Source organism: Halichoerus grypus, chromosome 7 (genome assembly GCF_964656455.1).
Source record: "Halichoerus grypus chromosome 7, mHalGry1.hap1.1, whole genome shotgun sequence".
Classification (NCBI taxonomy): Eukaryota; Metazoa; Chordata; class Mammalia; order Carnivora; family Phocidae; genus Halichoerus; species Halichoerus grypus.
The window spans coordinates 137,444,388-137,458,595 of NC_135718.1; the positions used below are offsets into that span (position 1 = coordinate 137,444,388).

At 37.0% G+C, this 14,208-nt stretch overlaps 1 protein-coding gene and 1 long non-coding RNA gene across 3 annotated transcripts in view; one reads left to right on the forward strand and one right to left on the reverse strand.

Annotated features, from left to right (window-relative positions):
• Positions 1–8,961: 8,961 nt before the first annotated feature.
• On the reverse strand, positions 8,962–11,376 carry LOC118548221 (uncharacterized). Its single transcript, XR_004923519.2, has 4 exons — positions 11,124–11,376; positions 10,598–10,697; positions 10,356–10,458; positions 8,962–9,381 (listed from the first exon to the last, which is right to left on the reverse strand). It is a non-coding gene; the product is annotated as an uncharacterized LOC118548221 (long non-coding RNA).
• Positions 11,377–11,726: 350 nt separating this feature from the next.
• Positions 11,727–14,208, forward strand: part of BRINP3 (BMP/retinoic acid inducible neural specific 3) — a 375,365-nt gene continuing 372,883 nt past the window's right edge. Inside the window, exon 1 of one of the 2 annotated variants that reach the window (XM_036112049.2) lies at positions 11,727–12,274. The gene's annotated coding sequence lies outside the window, so the exon portion shown is untranslated. Of the gene's footprint in view, positions 12,275–13,906; positions 14,008–14,208 lie in introns of those variants that run through there. The other variant, XM_036112048.2, reaches the window with a different exon arrangement.

Genomic DNA, 14,208 nt, shown 5'->3' on the forward strand with positions numbered 1-14,208 from the left:
TATTTTAGAGAGAGAGAGCTCGAGCAGGAGGGGTGTTCAGAGAGAGAATTTCAAGCAGACTCTTCCCTGAGCACAGGGCCTGACACTGGACCTAAACTGAAACCAAGAGTCAGATGCCCCAACTGAGCCTCCCAGGCACACCGAGAAATTTTTATTTTAACAGGATTATAATATTTGCTGTGTTGAAGACAGGAAAAAAAGGTAATGGGGAAGTCTGAGCAGAATAAAGAAGATATTGTTACAGTTAATCTGGTTAGAGATTATGGTGGTTTAGCTTGGAATGTTAGCATAAAAGCGATGTGGTAGTCAGATGCTGGTTGTATTTTGAAGGTAGGGTCAAGATGATTTATTGATTATGTATATATGACCTCTGAGAAAAAGAGAAAAGTTAAAGATTCTTTTAGTTTTTTTCCTGACTATATTCAAGGATGGAGTGTTGTTAATTGAGTTGGGGAAGAATGTAGGTGGAACAGGTTTGAGAAACATTGGGGTACAGCAGATGAATTTTGAACATGTTAAAATTAGAATGTTTATTACACTTCCAAGTGAAATTGCTAAATAGTGATTTCTATAGACTGGAAAGTGTACAAGGAATTATCACCCTGAAAATATGAATTTGGGAGTAATCAGTAGACTGATGATATTGGATACCATAGAAATGAATGAGTTCTCCAAGAGATTGAATATAGATATAAAGGAGTTCAAAGACAGTACCTTAGTGAATATCAACTTCAAAAGTTCATGATGAGGGGAATAAACTAGAAAAAGTAATTGAGAGTCAGCACCCAGAGTTGTAGAAAGAAGATCAATTACTGTTTTGTGCTGGAAACAAATATAGAAACTATTTCAAGGAGGAGTATTTTGAAAAATGCTGTTGATTAGTCAAAAATGAAGACCAAGAATTGACCATTGACTTAGATTAAACATCCCCTGTATTCCACCTATGCACCCTATTTTTTCCTTCCCACCCCCACCAACAAAACACAACCACTGATCAATCACTCTTCTTTTTATTCTCTCTATAGATTTAGGTTTTCCAGAAAGTCATATAGTTCAAATTCTACAGTGCATAGACTTTTCAGATTGGCTTCTTTCCCTAAATAATATGCATTTCAGGTTCATTCATGTCTTTTTTGTGGCTTAGATAGTACACCTTTTAAATCAATGAATAATATTGTATTGCATGGATGCACAACAGTTTGTTTATCCATTTACCTTTTGAAGGATAATTCGGTTGCTTCCAGTTGGAACAATTAAGAATAAAACTGAAGGTCTTTCTGTGGACATAATTTTTAACTAATTTTGGTAAATAAGAAGTGCGGTTGATGAATCATATGATAAGACTACGTTTACCTTTGTCAGTAACTGCCAAACTTTCTTCCAAAATGGCTGTACCATTTTGCATTCCCACCAGCAATGAATGAGAGCTCCTATTGCTCCATATCCTCTGACAATTTGCTATTGTCTGTTTTGTTTTGTTTTGTTTGGATCTTAACCGTTTCTAGTAGGTATTTGTTGTAATTTGCATTTCCTTAATAACACATGATGTCAAGCATCTTTTTGTATGCTTATTTGCCATCTTTATATCTTCTTTGGTGAGGTCTCTATTCAGATCTTATGCCCATTTTTAATTTTTTTTTCTTATTGTTAAGTTTTAAGAGTTCTTTGTATATTTTGCATACCAGTCCTTTATCAGATACGTGTTTTGCAAGTATTTTCTCCAAGTCTGTGGCTTATTTTTTCACTCTCTTAACAATGTTTTTTCTAGAGCAAAAGTTTTTAATTATAGCGAAGTCAACTTAATTTTTTTAATTTCATGAATTGTGCTTTTGATGTTACACTAAAAAGTCATTTCCAAACTCAAGGTCACCCGGATTTCCACTTGTTATCTTCTAGGAGCTTTATGTTTTGCATTTCACACTTAGGTCTGAGATCTATTTCAAGTTTATTTCTGTACAAAGTGTAAGGTCTGTGGATGTACATTTGAGTGCCAAGTTTAGGCACAAGGATATTGTATGGGAACACGCAAGGCCATAGGTATTCATTCATTAACAAAAATTTAATAAGTATCAACCTTTGCAGAGCCCATTCTAGATGCTGGCAAGGACTGGAATTTCTTCTACTACCTAGCAACACACCACCCATCAAATTCTTTGTTCCAATTCCTTCCCATAAGCAAAGTTAAAGTCTCTGTCCTGGACTAAATGCACAACCAAAGAATGCTTTGGTTTGAGAATATCAGTGCAGCAGATTGTTATCTATGTTCTTTTCTTTCTAGACACAAAACTTGATTTCATTTTACAGCTTCCTTTGCAGTTAGATGTGGTCATAAGAATGTGTTTGGGTCAACGGAACGTGAATGGAAATTATGTGGGCCACTCGTAAATCTGGCCCATAAAATCTCCTAAGTAACCATCCCTCCACATTTTGTCTTTCCCACATTTCCCAAATGAGTAGACAACATCTAAGGACCTAGTGGAACAACAGGTCATGAGATGGAGGGCGTCTGGGTCCTTGAATTGCTGTGTATCAGATCACAACACCATCCTGCTGACTAAACTGAACTGTGCATTAGCACAAAATTCAAATTGTGGTTGAACTAAAGACATTGGAGTTGTTAACTTAAAACTTATACTGAAAAAAAAATTCACTCTGCTGAAACTTTTGCCTCTTAAACTCCAAGCAAACTCCTCTTGCCAACAAGTGCAGGCAATAGGTAAAAACACATGCTTTCAGAAGCTAGTATGCAATGTCAATAAATGAAGCATGATATACATATTGCTGAAGAGATCTTATGCCTAAGTTACAGATACCAGCAATTATTCAAATCTAGGTTTATTATTTCCTTTTGTGTTGTTGTTAGGATTGTGTCAATATTTGTAAGATACTTGATGTCCATGACTTTGGTTATCTTATTCAAATAGCATATTATCCTAAGAAGTGCTTGGCCCACAGATGACAATGAATTTATTTTTCTTTCTAATAAAAGGATGATTGATTATGTGAATAGAATGTGGGATAGAGTCAAAAGTACCTTTATATTTATCATATACTCCCCTTATCCTCTTACCAGGACATAAAGACTGTAACTTATTTATTTTTATGTCCTTATAACATTTAGAACCTTGCTTCTTATACATAATACCATCAATAAATGATTGTTGAATAAATGCTCGATAAATATTTGTTGAATTGACTTGTAGGCTTGGGCTTCTTCCATAAATATGAAATGAATTCATTTTATATAGTCTTTTAAAATTGCTTTTGTCTGTAAATTCATATTTTCTCCTCAGAGGCAAAACTCCATGATCAATGTGAAGGATTGCTTTTCTTCCTCCTACAAGGTATGTATTTCTTCAGAGTAGGAAGCATGCACATTACAGAGATTTAGAGACACCAAGAGAATTGGCACTCAAGTAGCTTAGTTTCTTTTATTTCTACAAGGGGTGAAAGGCCTTAGGAGTTCATGAGACACTAAAATTAATGATGCATCCTAATTAAGTAAACGTTTGGGTTCTTTTCCTGATTGCAGGACTGTACAAAACACAAGGAGAAAATGATCACATTGCTTCATATCCATCTTTCCATGAAAATAAAAATCCTCCCACTCCCTGTCAGTCAGTCCCTTGTGGTCTCATTTTGATCTCATATTTCTTTTAATATTTTGCTAATTTTCACCAGCTTCTGCACTTACTGTTATTGTGCTTAGTATCTTTTCTTCATACCATCTCATTTTCATACAATCTTCAAATGTAATGATCATTATTTACTTTCTTACACCTATATCAATATTTGTTATAACCAAATCAGCATGAATTGGATGCTAACATGTGTAAGACTCTGTGCTAAGTAGTATATACCAAATGAATAAAGCCATGCAATATTATATGTTCTTAAATTGTTAGTTTATTTCTGGAGACTAGTACTATTGTCTGGTTGTCCCCACCCTGGTTCCTATTCACCAAGTTGGTGATGTAACCAAGTTGGATGAATCAGCCTGGTTCTTGAGGAAATCAAGTTTCTGCCTGATGAAAGACAATGGTTTGTTCAATATCTGGAGGAATGGAATGGCCATGAAGCAGGAATTTGCTGTTAAATCTTAAAGTTCCTAGAGAGGAAAGAACATACTACTTATTTTTGAACTCTTTGCATGACTGGCTCTATTAATTTCCTATCTCTGCTTTTATAAGTTATCACAAATATATAGTGTCTTAAGAAAACACAAATTATTAAGTCAACAATTCTGTAGGTCAGAGGTCTAAAATTGATCAGCAGGGCTTAATTTCTTCTGAAAGCTCTAGGGAATCATCTGTTTCCTTCCCTTTTCCAGCTTCTAGAGGGTGTCCTGCCTGCATTCCTTGGCTAAAGGTCCCTCATCACTCCATCTGCTTCTGTCATCACATCTCTTTCTCTGACTCCATCCTTTTGCCTTTCTCTTGTAAGGATGCTTGTGATTATATTAGGGAGATACAGCTAATCTAGGCTGCTCTCAGTGTCTCAAGGTCCTCAACTTTATGAAATTTATAAAACCCCTTACCGTGTATACACGGTAACCTAGCCACACACCCTGGGGATTAGAATGTGGATATTTTGGGAAATTTTATTCTTTCTACCACACTGAATAATCTTTGAAATCCAGATACAAGGGAGGATTGTAAGGAAGTTGTATCTGATCATTTCCTTGAATGTTTTCAAAATTGTTATTTTTAGGTTACTTCAAAAATTGTGCAAGTTTATTCATGTCAGTTGGTAATGCAATAATCCATATAATCACTATGCCATTGAACATATTTTGGTCACTGCACTCATGAATAGATTTTGACAGTACAAATAATTTAGAAAATAATCATTTTTGTTAATGTCAAAAAAAATCTTAATTCTGAGAGGTCTGATTAGCAAAATGTTATATAAACTGATAGTTTTATAATTTAGCTCATAAAATTAGAAACATTTCTCTCTTCTATGAATATATTTTACATGCAAAATTTGACAGATGAAGAATTTACATCCACATAGTTTGTTAATAAAATTAACAAATAATTTGATATTTCCATCATACTTCTTCCTGCCAACAAGTTAGGAACTACAATATAATGAATAAAAACAGCTTAATTATTTCTTTTAGTAATCAATAACAGTGCTTTAATTTCTTCATACTTTATTTCCCTTATATTCAAATAAACAAAATGCTTTAACTTACAACATAGTGAGAGGATTAAATTAGTGTGGTGGATACTAAGGTATTATAAAAAATATAAAGTCCTGTGCAATAGCCAAGGGTCGTTATTTTAAACATTGTTTACTAAGGCCAAATATATGCAAAATATTCTGAAAATATTTTGAAAAATGCTGTCACTTAGTAATAATATTTCTAAATGTTGGGTAAAAATGAAATACAATAAGCCCTTATAGGAATATTAAAGATGGAAGGTTTGGTTAAGTGCTTAATTTCATCCATTAAATAAATACTTATTGAGCTCCTTCTCTATGTAAGGTCTTGTACTAAGTAGTGCAAATACAAAGCAAAGGAGTTGAGAATAAATGTGAAAAAACACAATCATGTTTTCCCCTTCATGACGCTGATAGTAGGGCAGCATGTTCTTTGAAATAGATTAGGCTCTGAATTCTATTACACACCTGTGAAGACATTATTAATCACACAAAAACACCTACAGCAATACAAATGTTACTTAATAAATGCTTCCAGAACACTTCTATTATCCCAGTATTTTATATGCGGTAGAAAAGTACAGTAGGAATCCACCCAGACTTTGAAGTCATAAAAACTGATTTCTAAGTCTGAGTCTTCTACTTGGTTTGTGACTTTGGGCAAATTAATGCCCTTTGAGACTGTTGCTTCATATATGAAATGTTTATAACCAAATTGCACGGTTGATATGGAGGTAATCTATTTTAAATGACAGGCCTATAGTAGGTTCTTCAAAAAATTCTATGAATGGGGGCACCTGGGGGTTCAGTTGGTTAAGTGATCAACTCTTGATTTGGGGCCCATGTCATGATCTCAGGGTTGTGAGATAATCAGAGCTCAGTGTCAAACTCTGTGTCCAGGGAAGAGTCTGCTTGGGATTCTTTTCCTCTGCCCCTCCCCCCATTCATGCTCTCTCCCTCCCTCTCAAATAAATAAATAAATCTTTAAAAAAAAATTCTATGAATCTACTTATCTTTCCCTTTAACAATTAGAAAGTTTTATTCAAGCATAGGTAGGTTTTAAGTAAGTGTGGATTTTGTTTTCAATCCTTAAAACACAAAATAATATAAATTCTTTCTCATTTCCATCTTTTGCAATATTTCACATTACTGTAAAAATTGAATTTTATAACAGCATATTATACAGACTTAAAAATATGTTCAGATTTGCTTCTATTCTTGTTTAATCCAAGAATAATAACCCTTTTGAAGTAATAACTGCCAATGGATTTTAATGTTGTATTTGTCCTTTAGGTTTGTCATTTCCAAGAAAAGTAACTTGCATGTAATACTCAAATTTTGATGTCTATGAAAGAATGAAAAATGGCTTCAATCACTCCAGAAAAGTGAACATTCCTAAAGACCAAAGTTTTATAGCTTTTCTCCTATTAAGAAAGCCCTTTGTTAATGGAACATGGATTTTTTTTTTTTTTTTTGCATAATAATGTCTTCATCACAATGTATTGTCTTAGTCTCTGCATTTATTTCATATCCTGTGTGTGGCTTCAGATGTAAGTCTAATTAACCATCTTATTTTGATATGGCTTTCCTCTTGATTCTTTTTTTTATATTGCTAGGGAATTTAAAAAGTAGAACTGCAGGGCACCTGGGTAGATCAGTCCCTTACGCATCTGCCTTCGGCTCAGGTCATGATCCCAGAGTTCCAGGATAGAGCCCCACGCTGGGCTCCCTGCTCAGCTGGGAGTCTGCTTCTCCCTCTGACCTTCCCCTGTCTCGTGTTCTCTCACTCTCTCTCTCTCTTTCAAATAAATAAATCTTTAAAAAAAGAAGTAGAACTGCAGGTGACATGATGGAGAGTGATAGTGCAGGTGTTGGAACCTACACTGGAAGGTTGTATGGGTGGGGAAGGGGGGAGGCGTGTCATAGTTTAGGGAACAACCCAGTGAAGTTCAAAAACACTGAGAATCTTTCCTGAGAAAGTAAAATTACACTAAGAAATGTTCCCTAATCATTGAGGGCAGGGAGGAGCTGGGGAGGATAAAACATGATGGGGAAATAAAAACTTTCTACAATGGAGAGTATTAGTTGTCAACAAAATCAACTCCAAGAAGGATGCAATTTATTCATCTTTGTACTACTTTCTCTTTCATCTATTCCTTATCCCATTTCAAACAATACCTGCTTTAGCAGCTATTGATAGAATTTAATGGATTTACAATGAATACTGGCTAAGAAGTTAGGAAGACTAAATTTAAAGTTCCTTGGATTACCAGTTAGTACATGATTACACTAATCACTTAACCTCTCCGGTTCTCAATTTCTTCATCATAAGCAAGGAGTTAGACTCAATGGCATTAAAGTCCCTTCAAGTTCCAACATACAGTAGTGTCCTCTATCTCTGGTTTCACTTTCCCAGGTTTCAGTTACCCTACCCACAGCTCCAGTTTCTGGAAACTGATGATCCCCTTCTGACAAGGAGTCTGAAGGTCAGTAGTAGCCTAACGCTATGTCACAATGTCTATGTCATTCCCTCATCACATAGGCATTTCATTATCTCACATCACCACAAGAAGAAAAAAGGTGAGTATGGTACAATAAGTATTTTGAGAAAGACATGTTCACATAACTTTTATTACAGCATATTTTTATAATTGTTCTATTAATAGAACTCTTACCGTACCTAATATATAAATTAAACTTTATCATAGATATGTATGTGTATGAAAAAACATGGTATATTTAAGGTTCTGTACTATTCATGGTTTCAGGTGTCTACTGGAGGTCTTGGAACGTATCCTCTGTGGGTAAGGCAGGGGACTATTGTAATTATTATTTTTTTTTTTTTAAAGATTTTATTTATTTATTTGACAGAGAGAGACACAGAGAGAGAGGGAACACAAGCAGGGGGAGAGGGAGAGGGAGAAGCAGGCTTCCCGCGGAGCAGGGAGCCCGATGCGGGGCTCGATCCCAGGACCCCGGGATCATGACCTGAGTCAAAGGCAGACGCTCAACGACTGAGCCACCCAGGCACCCCTATTGTAATTATTTTGAGATTCAAATATATTGGCTCAGTTTATTTAGCATCATATTCATCTTATGGAGTAAGACATGAAAACAGTTTCACAGTAAGGTATTTAAGAAACTTTAGACACTTTCAAAGAGAAAGATCTAAAACCAAAATAAACATATAGCAGAGAATATAATGAATGAATTTAAATATTCTAATGAGGAAAATTATATATGTACATGTGTGTATGACTGGCTCTCTTTTGTATGCAAGAAACAGTTTGAGTTTACTTATATTACATTTTTGTTATAAATTTGATTTAAGGTTAAAATGACCTAAAGCATATTGACATTTTTATTCACAAGCAAATTGGTTCACAATTTCTCTAATACAGTATACCTTGAACATTGCTTTTAGATTAGACATTTTAGTGGATTAATAGGTAAGAAATATATTAGGTGGTACCTATACACTTAAAAGAAGAAGCCAGGAGAGCAAACAAAAACAATACCAGTAATATAAAATGTGTTAAGATACCAACTGTAGATATGTCTTGAGATTATCCAAGAAAGGACGTTTTCAGTATAAAATTAAAATGTATAACTTTTGAGAGAGGTCTAAGTACAAACCAGGTCAGAGCTAGCTAAGAGATGTAAAACCCTATGACTCTATTTTGAGGTTCATCAAACTTTGTCATATGATTTAATATAATGCTCAAATACTTAGTTTAATAAACTTTAAGTGCTATAAAATATGTTACAGTTAAGGAACCATGGGTCACAAAATTAATGTTTTTATCCTGTACTTTTTATTCTCCAAATATTTAAAAGAACAGCAACTTACATTTATTTCACATATAAAATAAAAATTTTAATGTTACATTTTCTAACTTAAGTCAGGTTGGGTCCTCAACAAATAACTGGATTTCTTTGAATAGCAATTAAGTACGTAGGTTTAGGCAGCATATGAAGATCATATATGAAAAGTATGCTCTCTATATACCACAATTGTTGAATTTGTAAGGTTGAATTTGTAACAAATGAAATTCACGACATTCATCCTCCTTGTGTGGACCTCAGATACCCCTACCAACATTTGTCAGCCTGTGTAAAACATAGACATATCATAGAAGTCATCTTTTGGGTAAAATTAGATGACTGAAGAAAAACTTCTGCTCTAGGTCCTTATTAGGGCTGGAACACAACCTAAGGAAAGAAAGAAAAAAACATTATACACACATGATTTTTTTTTTCCCTGGACAATTTTGATAGTAATAAAAACTATAGACACTTGATTGAGCACATGCACAGTTTGCTTTGCTGTTGAAATATGACACTTGACTATCTCTCTTCTGGGATTTCCTAGTAGATTTCTAGAAAATTGATGATCTGAAATGAAGTCTATTCTTATCAATGGAATTTTAAATCAGATATTTTGGATGAAGTTAAGGCCATCCTATTTATATCAGGAATAAATTTTGTGCAAGTTAGCTTATTCTTTATCATTAAAATTTGGGAATAAGAGGTGTATAGTATAAGGTATACCAACAATGGAGGAAAAAAATAATACAGATATTACACCAGTAAAATATATTCTGTAACTCAAAATTGCAACAATTTCTCTTAGAGCAAGTCTCCTTTAGTTTTTCACATCCAAAATGGTTAGCTGACACTTGATGAACCAAGTTCACACAATTTGCAAGATGTATTATTCTGCATACTTAGTGACATATGATGAAAGCACAATTCAGGGCTGTATGGCTTCCTCCCACTTTTATGCTCTTCACATAATAAGCAAATGCAGGCTGGGGGTGCTATAGACTCATGAAAACCAGAGGGCTTTCTGAATTTATAGGTATCATCACTGCATGCAAATAGCTGTCTTTGATGCTAATAATTTGTATCTGGTACAAGAACTGGAACAAAGATGTACACATTAGTAAGGGGTACTATAGCTTTAACTAACTTGCCTTTAGATTAAAGCTTACTTATTAAGCTTTAGCTTAATACACATTCTTATTTGTGGAATGGAATTTCAGAACATAGCCAAGGAATATGAAAACCTTGGGCATGGGGTTACTACCTGAAACTATTTTATTTTCAGAAAGAAAAAACAGTAAGAAATAAAGGAGGTATTTAAATACTCTTCTAGCAAGCAAGCAAGCAGGAATCAGCTTTACCTGTGTGTAGGTTTGAATGTAAGAAATGAAGAGCCTTAAAGCCTTCATATTGCCATTTTAAAAGCCCCCTAGTTCAAATTCACCCTTACATGCTGCTGTTCTTCTAGGAAGGAGGAAAAGAAAATTTCTACTGACCCAGCTCGTGATTTACATACAGAGAGCAAATAAATGAATGGAGTGGGGGATGGGGCAGTGAGAAACAATGTGTTTCCTTTTCTACCGCAGAAAATAAGATTACTTACCAAGAACATTTTTATCCAGGGCAAATGTTTATTCCCTCTATCATTCGGCGCCTCAGTCTCTGCAAGAAATCAATTTCCACTCTACCTTTCCCTCCTATTTCTAAAAAAGAGAGAGAGAGAGGCGGATAATGCTTAAGCTTCAGGGTCCAGAGGAAGATAGAGCAGAGGGCAAAAGACTCCCACAGCGCTCTTCATCCAGATCCAAGCTCAGAGAGTGAACCCATGGGGAGGGAGGGATCTTCTCTAAGGAGGGTACCGAGGGCGGCGAGGGGGGAATCATTTCACAGACAAAATATAAATCATCTACAAAGAGAATTACCAGCCCCTCAGTCACACAAGCAATTCCCTGGGGGAAGTAGGTCTCAAAGAGGAAAGGGAACTTCTTCAGTTGAATGCGAGAGAGAGAGAGAGAGAGAGAGAGAGAGAGAGAGAGAGAGAGAACCTAGGATTTGGGTTTCGGGTTTGGGCTCGGAGAAGGGATGGGACCCTGGAGAGGAAAAGAGAGAAGGAGTAAAGCTAATCTTACCCGATCGATCAGGCGATCGTGTGTGCCGTATCGGGATACGAAAATGGCAAGAGCATGCATTCGGCAGCAAAGCCATTTCTAGCATACCTCCCTCGGTAACTGTGCAGGAATCAGAGGGGACGCGAGAGCCTCACAGCCTGTCACTCGCTCCCCCAGGAACGGTCCTCAGAACCTCCAAAGCTCTAGCTTCTAAAACAAGGCATTCGGAGCTGAGGTTGCGGATGGAAGTGAATTGCCTTGAGTGCGGGCTGCAGAATTCTCCGAGAAAACAGGACCTGGGAGGGCTCCTCCTGCCACCGCTGCAGCTTGTAACCACGGTTCCGGGCCCCCTTGCCTAAGCCTCCGGCAGCGCCGAAAGCGCCCGGCGACTCGGCCTCATCCGCATCTTCAGCCCTTAGAATCCCACCCCCCCAATGCAAATCGCTGATGATTTGGTCATCCTGAAGTGACCACAGTGGTTTATTTGGGAGGGTTGGTTGTGTTGGGCTTCCTTATTACGCCTCCCTCAGTTGCTGCGAGTGAGAGAGTTCAAGGGAAATCCTAGTGAAATACACTGATGGAATACTATTAATCCTAATAATAATGTTCCCAACGCAGGTAACTCTTAAAGAACTGAGAGTGGGAAGATCAGATCAGGATTTCCGAAGCAGTGCCCTCTTGAATTCTCATTGGATCCTTCCCAGCAGCCTAAATCATTCTTGCTGCTGTATCTATCAGGATGACTACAGCCTTGCTCACTAGTACTCTCTTTATCTCTAGTCTTCAACACATCCTTTTACTTCTCTCTGCAGATTTATCTGTATTTCACCTCCTGTTCTCTGGGGTTATACAGCTTCTATTTTCCCCCACTGTATGGGCATGTACAGTCAGTAAATTTTCACTTTGTCTGCCTAAGGATTGTTACAAATAAGTACCCCCACCCCCCAAAATAAAAGGCACCTCTTTCACATTTTCTTTCTTTTCCTTGGGGGTTCATGGCTTTCTGTGTAACTGGTTTTTAGTTGGTTTCATGCCACCAGGAACTGCTGATTTTTTCAAAGTTCCACCACCCTGCAGCTCATCAGTACCTTGATTTGGAAGATCATGGAATATCTGTTTGAATCCTGGATATATTTTTCTCATAGTCATCTTGCTTCCTGAAATGTCCTCTGGTAAGTTATTCTCCTTATATTTTATTAGAAACTTACTGCTACTGTTATTTTTAATAAGCTTTGTTTATTTCAGCAATATCTCATTTTTAAAGATATTTTTGTTACTTTCAGAACTCAAAGATCTATGTGACTGTTCATTAATTAGCATATTAGTTGCAATTGTGCTACTAAGATATAGCCCACGTAATGAATTATCCCATCACCTTTTACATTATTTATTTCTGTCCTCATTTATATTACAGGTTATAGGAAACATTAACCATCCCTCCCCCCTCACATTAATGCTTCTTGGCACACAGTCTTGTGCCATTTGAAAGGTCAGATTTTATATGTTTATCTAAGATAAGCTTAAAAGAAATCTGTTAATTTCAGGGTCTGAGAAAGTTCAGTAGTCTCTGATCTTCAGAAGGTTGTTCAGGTCACCATTTGTTCATTGCAAGCAATTACATGACTGAAGGAGGACTTTTGTAAAGTGTATTTTTATGGGTTTAGCAGGACACTAAGCACTAAAAGCCACTCTATGGTAAGAAGAAGAGTGGGAGTTTTAAGTGCACCATTTTTTTCTTACAATATCCCAAATCACACAAGAACACGTTATTTTGGGCATTGTATTTCAATATTTAGTACATTTCTGATTTTGTGAATTTAGCTGGTGAACAGCTAATTGGACACAGAGTGCTCATTTCAGAGGAAGAGAGCTATCGGAAGAAAGCACTGATTATCTTGGTTCTAATAAATTGAGAATCAGGGACAGACTTTATATAAAAAATTCAGTTGCCTCACTCTTCACACTTGTTCAACCCCCAGACTCAATTTTTAATAAGTATGTTAAAACGTCAGTGTTTTTGGCTTTTATGAATATTTTTTATGGGCTTACCTGACAGTTATGATGATCACTCCCCCTTTAAGTATAGGTATGTTGAGTAACATTTAAATCTTAGCTTTTACTTCACAAATTGACAAGGACATGGTATTAATTAAATGTCAAGCCTGCATGTATTGCAATCTCTAACGCATACTAAGGTTTTAGGGTTTTCTCTGTGACACCCCCCACGCTGCCCAGCCCCCATCAGAACAAGTTCCTGGTTTCTACATTTCTCTTTATTGGGATGGATGGATGTGAGAACCTATTGTTTAAGCTTTTCTTTCTTTCTTTCTTTCCTTATGTCTTTTCTTCCTTCATTTTCCTTTCTTTTTTCTTTTCTCTCTCTCTCAATTTCTCAGAAAGAACTATCTCTGTCGTCATTGATGGCTGACGCGACGACCTAAGTAGTGCTTTTTTAAATTCAAAAGCCCTTTTAGCTTCCAGACATAAAAGTACTCCAGCTGCAGCGTCACCCCATCCCCCAGTCTCAGGATTCAAGGGCTTTCCCCCCTTGGCTCCCACCACCAGCCCCTCAGAACAGGGCTGAGACTGTGGTCCGCACCACCTGGCGCCCCTCACCCGTCACTAGTTTCTACCTGGGCTCCTTCCTAGTCTGGTCGTCCTGCCTGACAAGTGCCATCAGCCGCCGCCACTCTAGTTGAAGAAACGAGGGCTTAGCGTAATTCACCAATTCAAATATCCTCTTTGGAGGACGGCTGCTATTGCGCAAGGGTGGAAGGAGGGGGGTAAAAAAAAAAAAAAGACCCAAAACCCAAAAACAAAACCAAAAAACGCAACTTTCAGTGCAGTCAGATCTTTTCTTCTTGACCTCGTCTACTCCAGTAAAGCCCAGACGTACGGGGTTTAGGTAAGTGCGCTTTGCTGTATTATAGCCTGAAACTCAGCTTGTGAGGGGGACACTGACGTGTGAGAGGCTCTGCCGCCAAGGACGCTGTACCCAGAGGGCGATCAACAGGCGACCGTGCCTGGAGATTTCTCCGCAGCTCCCGGCAACGCCGAAGCCACCTGGGCGCGGGGGAGCGCGGACCACGAGGTGCCCGGTTGCCCG